The sequence below is a fragment of the Aplysia californica genome, unplaced genomic scaffold, assembly GCF_000002075.1.
Source record: "Aplysia californica isolate F4 #8 unplaced genomic scaffold, AplCal3.0 scaffold00216, whole genome shotgun sequence".
In the NCBI taxonomy this organism is placed as follows: Eukaryota; Metazoa; Mollusca; class Gastropoda; order Aplysiida; family Aplysiidae; genus Aplysia; species Aplysia californica.
In genome coordinates, this window is record NW_004797486.1 from 1,112,057 (window position 1) to 1,120,874 (window position 8,818).

At 38.2% G+C, this 8,818-nt stretch overlaps 1 long non-coding RNA gene across 1 annotated transcript; it reads left to right on the forward strand.

The window, feature by feature from the left end:
• Positions 1-436: 436 nt before the first annotated feature.
• On the forward strand, positions 437-2,490 carry LOC106011926. The gene is made up of 2 exons (XR_001184902.2): positions 437-566; positions 2,049-2,490. It is a non-coding gene; the product is annotated as an uncharacterized LOC106011926 (long non-coding RNA).
• The last annotated feature ends 6,328 nt before the right edge of the window (positions 2,491-8,818 follow it).

An 8,818-nucleotide genomic window follows, 5' to 3' on the forward strand; every position in this document is an offset into this window, starting at 1 on the left:
GTGGTCTTGTTTGATGCTACTGCAAATCAATAAATAGTCTGCTGTTAATAATAACTGTTTTCTTTTAATTTCATTTGTTTAAAATCATTCAACACAATATCCGTCCCCAGTGGAGAAGGAGGAGGGCTGGAGGAGTTGTATTTTCGAAAATCTTTAACAGCCTTACTACATTTGTACGGGCAATGTTTCATTTGATGGTGTATTTCTCTATATTTGAAATCGCAATTTTCACATTTGAAAGTAATAATATACAGATTTTGAAATTGCATGTAATATCTGGCCTCCATATTTACATTTTACCTACCTATGTTACATTTGAACTTGTTACGTTCACATTTGAAGGGAAAATACTATGTTAGAAAGAATATTAATACAAATGAAGACTTCAAGAACATAGTCAAAAATCATTTGTCTGCTCTTATTGATCTACAGAATTTTCGACAGTCCTTCCGGAACACAATGCGCATGTGCACACCTCGGCGCTCCTCATTGGCTGAGATAGAACAGAGGAGGAGTTTGTGGCGGGGTTCCTTCCAAGCCAATGTCGGGTTTCAAGTAAACTGCAGGTTATTTCGACCTTATTGGTGTTTCAAAGTCTGTAAAGTTCAGCTCTATAGGCTGTCTATCTTACAGTACAGCTAAGTTCGGAAATAATGTTTGAAAGAATTCACCAGTTTATTCAAACATGTGACAATAAACCGAGATTAATGCGTTTAAATGGGTCAGGAGAAATTGTTTGGACCTAACCATATATTAGCAATGTTTAATTATGATTGATGATAATAGATAGTATTAGTTGTATAGCGCATATATTCGCCCAGCAGTGATTTCTCTATGTTTCACAATCTATATAAAAAGAGGCTCTCATGGTCTAGAGGTAGTAAGTTCGCTTCGCTTCCAATAGGTCCCGGGTTCGAAACCTGACAGCAACGACAAATTTTGTTCTCTATAATGTTCTCCTTTCCCCTTCTTTCCTGCTTTCTCGTCTTGTTCTTTCATCTGTTTTCAACTCCACTTGCAGATACCACCCCCCTCCCAACCCCAATTCCCCCATCCTCTGGGGTTGATTCTTTCTTCTGCTACTCCTGGCTCCTTTCTAATGTCTTTTAGTCACACCTCTGATCTTAGGGTAGGTAGAATCGAACACCTAACTTTTTCTGATAAGGGCAGAGACATCTCAGAGGTCCTGTGTGCAAGTTGCTCAAGTTAAAGATCCCTTCATGATCCTAAAATCGATGAGTAGAGTTTACCGCTACCCTGGAAAAATTCAAATTGAATTCCTACAAAAGCTGCAAATTAACAACCAACTTGTATCCTGCTCGCTCATAATTATGACGTACTGCGATCGCCGTAAAACTCTTAATAAAACAACAAACGAACAAACAAACAAGCAAGAAAAAAACCCCACAATCTATACTATTACCCCAGCAGACCCAAGAGCACTCAGAAACAATTACGGAGTTCACCGGGAAGCATGAAGGTGCAAGCAGACAATTAAGTGTTAAAACACTCACAAACTGACGATATCTTATGTCGTCTACAGCCGCATATTATTATCTTTGTGTTGCGGGCCTAACAGCCTAACCACTAGACCACCAACGTTTTCTCTTAGCCTTCGTTATTTTATGTAAATGTTTAGCTACATTACAATAATCATTTTCCCCTAAGTGAGCCACGCTAAAAACAAGGATGCAAAACACACCTACACATAAGAATGAGTCTTTAGAACATAATTTGACTATGCCAATACTGTTATCTAACACACTGTTCTGTAACTGTAAGTACGCTGATATTTTGGTTGCCTCTAGTAAGACAGAAAAAGGACGATGGTGTATACAATTGGAAGAAGAAGAAGAAGAAGAAGAAGAAGAAGAAGAAGAAGAAGAAGAAGAAGAAGGAGAAGAAGGAGAAGAAGAAGAAGAAGAAGAGGAGGAGGGGGGAGGGGGAGGGAGAAAAGGAGTTGCTGACAATGGTGATGATAGTAGTGACTTAGGAGCCACATACTCCCTCACTCCCATGCTCACTCGTAGAATTATTTTACATTCCAGCTCTCAGGCCACGGACGCCCATACTTTAACAGACACTCGCACGGTTGGCCAGGGTTCGAGGCCAAGCACCAGTAGCCAGGGGTCCACCCATAACAACATCATCAGAAGAATTGACGGCCCAAGCACCACAGGTTTCGATTGATCAGCCGAAAGACATTACTAATGTGTAATAGTTTTAGGGCTTTTTCCCAGCGAGAGGTCAATCGGGTCATTTAATGTATATCTCTTGAAGTAGGATTGTGGCTGATACACTGATAATTATTTATGTGTCGTGGGCGAAGCTTCTGACTACAAGTAGTATTCTTATGACTTTAATAAGTTATATGGATACTAGCAGTACGTCCTATTGCAGTATCAATAAATTTCATGGCGTGTTCCCCTGATGTTGTGATGTATAAATTGTAGATATTTTTTAATAAAGTTGTGGAAAAACCAAAAACAAGCAGCTCTGCTCTTTCGACTTGTTCAGTGCAGTTAAAAGCTGTAAAACCATGAGGCCAATAGTATTGGAAATTACGCATAAGCTTGTACACTTTTTAACACCGGGGATCAGTTCGATAAACTGTATTATGAATTAACTTAAGCCTCTGTCTGTCTGTCTGTCTGTCTGTCTGTCTGTCTGTCTGTCTGTCTGTCTGTCTGTCTGTCTGTCTGTCTATATGTCTGTCAGTCTGCCATTGGCACAGCCTTTTGTGGAGGAAAAAACCCCTTCGCCCTCGTCACTAAAAGCAAGACGTGAAATCAGCAAAGCATAATAATCAATATAAATTTATTACAACATAAGAATTCAAAACGTTGTTGATTAGATAACCCACATGAATAGAAGAGCTCAAACAAAGTTCTCACAAATAAATAGAATATTGTGTTGCAAAAATTCTCAACTTTATGAAAATCGTGGTCAAGATCCACCCGTCAATGCAATTCCAATATTAGATTTACATGTATGCTACTTTATACGACATAATAATATATCCAGATCTATACGTAGATTCGACATAACCAAAAAATGCGGACAAACTAGAATTTCCATAACAATATTGTTTGGCAAATCATCATCAATTGGCATGCCGCATCAATTTCAATCAACGCTTACTGGAAGTCAACTACTAGCGAAAATCGATTTATTAAGTAAGGTTTGGTAATTTTTAACAATGATAAACGTGATCGAACGTTACAAAATATGATGCTGAAAATGCTGCAGCGCTTATGTGTCACGAATTGGTGGGATCAGGCACTCGTCAATTTTCGGGCAAGTGGAGTTATTGGTATCATTCGATAGTGAAAGTTTGTTCATTTGTTTTGCTTTCAATGAAAAAATATGCATCTATCTTGAATTGAAATCAAGATATTTCCAATTGAAGGAGTTGAGGTCGCCTGGTTTCAGTGGTGAAATTAGCGAGAAAATAGCTACCAACGTTTGGTAACTCTAATAGTTACATATTTTGCGCCTTTATCAACGTTTTTCCAATAACATTCACACGCAGATATGTTTTTGTATTGACATAAATGGGTTTGAGCCACACAAAAAAACACCACAAAAATTAGATAAAAATTGCCTAACTTGCGGGAAAATGCCTGTTTCTCCTATTTCGTTATTTTGACGAGCGTCTGATTTCACCACGATGCTTGTCTTATTGATGTCCTGCTGTATGTTTAAACCAGTTCTGCACTAATACATGGAGGAAAATGTAAGTGTAAACCTTTACGTTGATTTCTGAAATGGAATTGCAAAATTTGGTATTAATATGCTTCTTGAACCACAAATAAAAATATCACACTTCATAAAAAACATAGTGATGAACACGAAACCACACAAAGACACAGCTATGGACGTGTTCATTTACAGAAACAAGGTTGGGTGGGGGAGGGAGGGAAGGGTTGCAAAAAAATCTGTTCGGTTAAAACTGTATGGTGTAACAATAAGATGGTTGTTAGACAATGGCATATTCTCCTCTGACACCAGAACTGTACACACTAACCTGAAATCACGATGTCCCTGCATCCACCACTATAATACATTTAGTATGTATCCAATAGATTTATAATCTAGTTTCAAATCTGTTACAGAGGATAATAATTGATATCTCTGTTAAGACAAGTAGGCATAAAGGCATTTCCACTTTGAATTTCTGAGGATTTTAAAAATCGTTTTCAATAATTTTTAACGTAATAAAAATATTCCTGTTAATAGATAGTTCAAGGGAAGATGTACGTTTTCTATCCTTATATGAATCAGATAAAGGGAACTTCGGGTGCAGCTATTATAACTAATAACATGTTGGTTTAAAAGAATGATCATTTTGTGGGGAAGTTCACATATTTCGAGAACCCTACTCAAAGAAAATCATGAAAATCCAACTCTTCTTGTGAATAGATCACATTCTTGGTAAACATGGAATCTTTCTTTTACAAAAGTAATGAAAAAAGGGGAAAGCTATAAACTGTATGTAATGAATTGTATTTTTATGAGGGGTCACATACACCTCTAGAGCTGACAATAGGCATTATTGCATGTCGAGGTTCTGCCACCGGAGCCTTTGGTGTATAAAGAATGGACAATTGTTAAAGACGGCTTCGATTCCCACACAATACGGAAGTTCATGAAATTGGGGTTTTCTGTTTTTCTGTCAGCCCGTCCAGACCCCACAAGCGCGGTGGAAGCAGCTCACCCCCAAAATGATCGGCACTGTTGCAATCTTTTTTCTTTGGGGGAAAGTTGGGGCGACAGTAACAATCAAACAAGAATAATGTTGCCCCCTGTCCCATAATCTTTTTTTTAACCTCAAGGGTGAACAAGCATTGACAACATTTTGATTATCGCAAGTCATGCATAACGAACATTTTTTTTTTTTAAAACAAACAATACTGACTGTACTGCTGTACAGAAAAGTCTCACTTACTATCCTTTCCTATTAAAGTTCAAGTTCAACCTGGGAATTTAGTAACGTGAATGACTTGAAACAAAAAAGAACTGTAACTGACTTTTTTGTAAATATAAATGTAATTTTTTTTCAACACATAGCTCATTATGGAATTGCAGTTTTAGAAAACCTCTTAGGTTAACTGTTCCATAACCTCTAAATAAACATATTTTCAAAGACAGACGCCTACAGAAAGCTTGCAGAGATAATTTCCACCTTTTCTCATTAAACAACCCCAACTTACCATGGAGGAATATAAATTTATAACGCATTCACACTGAAAACGTGTCTTCTTGTATAATCTTCACGCGACAGTAACTCTTCGTATACCAAAGGCTCTCCCTGCTTCGTACTTAGCCAGTATTGCCATCCAAGTTTTCAGTATCAAAAACTTCCCTATAAATCCGTTTTTAATCTATTTGCATAAAATAAACAACGCCAAACTGAGTAGAAATGAATATTCAAAGCGGTAAACATACAGTTTAGTTATAGATAGGATGAATTTGCATAAGTTTGGTAAATCTTTGTTATAACTGTAACAATAATGTGATGATGCATCCCAGCTGAACTGGCGCGCAGTACTATAAATGATAGTATAACAATAAAACTGATAACAACACGTGAAGGGCAGTTCACTCATTTGCGTAAAAAAATTATTGTAAGATTGCGTGTAGATAAAAAATAGAAAGCATTATAAGAAAGGAAACACACCAGAATTGCAGATCACTCCTTTGTATGAGGGTAACAATAGTAACAATAGTAATGGTAATAAAGTAATTGGTCGTCCTCGAGAGGAATTAATAGAAAAAAGACAGAGGTGCCTTGAGCACAGAGACAAAGAGGGAAAGAAGAACTCCGAGAGTACCGACTGACTTGATAAAAAGGTAGACACGACGTCCTAAAATGATTCATCAAAATCATATCGTCGCAGATCATTTTTGTTTCGGTTATAATTAAAATGTCATCCATTTCGGTTGAATAAGAGAAGCACTTGTCTGTGTGTATCATGGCAACTTAATCCATTGTAAAACTAAGGAACGGATTTTAAACACTCGGACTGCAACGTTGGTGTCATTTTCAGTAAATACTCTCATAGTCTCCATTGTATTCTCAATAAAAGTCGCTAAAAATATCCTCAAATCGAGGGGTGTAAAGTGTCACAAACTAACTTTAACGAGGAAATAATATTTTGTTTAACCACGCCTGCACAAACCATAGCTAGCACTTAATATTAACTCAATCCCAGAGGCTGACCGTCTGTACACAAACCTTCGTCTCTCGGATTTGAACTCTCTGCTAAACAACCAACACATTTTGATGTTTAAGTTCAAAGTCTTTCGGTGAACCTGACGTACAAACCATGCACATATTGCGTGAATAATTTGCAGTTGCATCCGCTGAAGTTGCTGGTGACACCGATGATGTTTTCGTTGGTATTGGTGTCTTACTTCACGCTGATTTTTTTTAAAGAGGGGAGGGGGTGAGGTGGATATTTGTTAAGGGGGGCGGGGATGCGTTTTCTTTGATGAGGACCTCAATGTCACGACGATGATGTCAATGACAGAAAAGTTAAAAGGAGTCGACTCGATCCAGGCGCATTCATCAAGTCTTTGTGCTCATTTGCCTCTTGATGCCCATCTGCAACAACAACAAAAAATTAAAAATTAAAAAATTACACGGAGGATTTAAATAACTGACTGTTGTTTTGTGTGCGTGCACGCACGTGTTTGTGAGTGAATGTGTGTATGTTTGTGTGTGTGTGTGTGTGTGTGTGTGTGTTTGTGTGTGTGTGTGTTTGTGTGTGTGTGTGTGTGTGTGTGTGTGTGTGTGTGTGTGTGTGTGTGTGTGTGTGTGTGTGTTTTGTGCATCAGCAGTATTGGGTGGGCTGTAAAGAGGGTGGGGCTTGCCGTGACCAAACATAGAGAAGATTGTAAAGGATGCACTGAAAAGACAGTGAAGCAGCGTGAAAATTGGTTCTAAATATTATAATCTTATTAGTGGGAAATCCACGTCTGAAACCAGGAAAAGGGACTCACCTATGCGTCTTTATACAGGTACAAGATTTGTGTCCTTCGGTATTTATACTGAGCAAATTTGCCGATATATATTTTTGTTTCGAACGGTGCTTCCTTCAGAGGAGCCATTAATGAATCAAAGTTTTATTTAGCTTTTCATCCACAAAGAGTGTACTGATGAAAGGTGCAAGGTGGGATTCGGGGGGGGGGGGGGTATAAAGCAAAGAAATATTCCTGAATATTATGCTCCTGCACTGCCCCAACCTCCCCCCCCCCCCCCGGTCGTACTGGGTTTCTAGTTTCTAAAGGAACAACAAACAAGCAAAAAAAAAACACACAAAAAAAAACACTCCCAACCCCCCTCCCAAAAACGCCAACCATTCAACGGCTAATAACTCAATCATCTTTGGACCAATTTCAACAAAATTTCGAAGAAATGAAATTCAACCAGGGGAACGTTACATTAAGTTGCCAGTATGAAAAACCCTAAAACAAACTGTGATCTCAAGTGACGCGACTCTTCTCTTTACTGTGGGGACAAGATAATTAAGGGAGTGGCACGCCCTTGGATGACGTCACAAGGTTCCGCGGGAACATAGGCGGAGATCGTCAGAGAGACACACTGAGAGATTCAGTGGGACAAAGAACCACGACCGGGCAACATCTGTCCTAGACGGGGACCCCCTGACTGACCCGACTCATCGGACCGCCAGGTAACTTTACAACAAACCAAGCAACATGTTCGAAAAACATCAAGTCATTTTTTTCGCTACCAAATTGATTCTTCTTAAAGAATCCTTATTTCTATAATTCAAATAGACACTATTTGTCCATTGAAGAACAATTTTACACAAAATTGGTATTTCCAAATAAACTCAGAGAAAGTGGTGGGTATTTAAATCTCCGGGTGTAGACCATTTCTCTCCATACAAGCTCCAGTACGCCACTTGAAATCTTAAATAACCCTGTGTCACATTTCTTAGTCTTTTCTTGTGACCTTCTGTTCAAATTAGGCTTCAATTATTCGATTGTTTGTGGGTTGTTCCAGAAGACTCTGTCTGTCGAAAAAAAAACAACTAAATGGCAGGAGCTCAAGTCAGGGAGAACGCAATAATCATTCATTTGTAAACTTTTGGTTTATAAGCTGTTCCCCAAACCTTTCGTGCAACCATACAAAGGCCAGTCTAGACATTTGGGGTGTGGTCCCATACCACTGGGACCAGGCGCCTCCAGCATAACGCCTTCTCCCCCCCAAACTTCTCAACTTCTCAAAAATATCCTCAGAGTAGGGAGATATTCATCTGATGTTGCTGTCGTGGTTTTACGGTGAAACCAAAACAAGCTGATCACACCCCTGTGGCTGAACGCTTTCAAGAAGTAACGTTTTGCATGTAAACCAATTTTGGTTTAAATGTTTTCAAAAAATACAAACCCAAGACATGGTATTTATCGAACACGTTAATTGATTTTCTTCATTTAAAGAACTAAGGTTACCGTATTTGCATTTTTTTATTCGACGTTTTGTTGAAATTAAAGCTAGTATGGCAGATTTATTACATTTTAAGTGGGTTCTGCTTTTTAGACATCTTGTACTTTAATTATAATTTTGTCCGGTCGGACGTTGAACTGTAATCATTCATTCAAAAGACTCAATAAATCTGAAATACATCTGCCCCTTTCCTCCTCTCTCATTAAATCAATTCCACAGCCTTTTATGACCACTCCCCTTATAATTAAAAGAAACATAAATTTTTAAAAGGAGACCACAACAAATAGCGCCTGACGCATGGAGCAAAGATAGTTATACATTTTAAAAAAAATTATTTTATGTTTA